The 246-nt window shown below is 39.4% G+C and overlaps 1 non-coding gene across 1 annotated transcript; it reads right to left on the reverse strand.

The window, feature by feature from the left end:
* Positions 1-165: 165 nt before the first annotated feature.
* Positions 166-239, reverse strand: TRNAN-AUU. Its single transcript has one exon. It is a non-coding gene; the product is annotated as a tRNA-Asn (tRNA).
* Between the last annotated feature and the right edge of the window lie 7 nt (positions 240-246).

The raw sequence follows: 246 nt of genomic DNA on the forward strand, positions 1-246 counted from the left end.
GATTTAACTTGACTCGCCAATGAATTTTAAAAAGTGTCAAAACATGAGTTTTGACTATATCTGTAAGTTCGAGTTAGTTACCTTACACACCACGTCACAAACAACTGAAGTGGATTGAAAATACATATTAAAGGGAAGCACCAACACCCATGCTTTGTTCGACTTCACTAGAAGGTGGGCTTGAACCTCTGACCTTGTGGTTAATAGCCACACGCTCTAACCAACTAAGCTATTCCAGCCAACAAT

The sequence above is a fragment of the Cucurbita pepo genome, unplaced genomic scaffold (assembly GCF_002806865.2).
Source record: "Cucurbita pepo subsp. pepo cultivar mu-cu-16 unplaced genomic scaffold, ASM280686v2 Cp4.1_scaffold020673, whole genome shotgun sequence".
Lineage (NCBI taxonomy): Eukaryota > Viridiplantae > Streptophyta > Magnoliopsida > Cucurbitales > Cucurbitaceae > Cucurbita > Cucurbita pepo.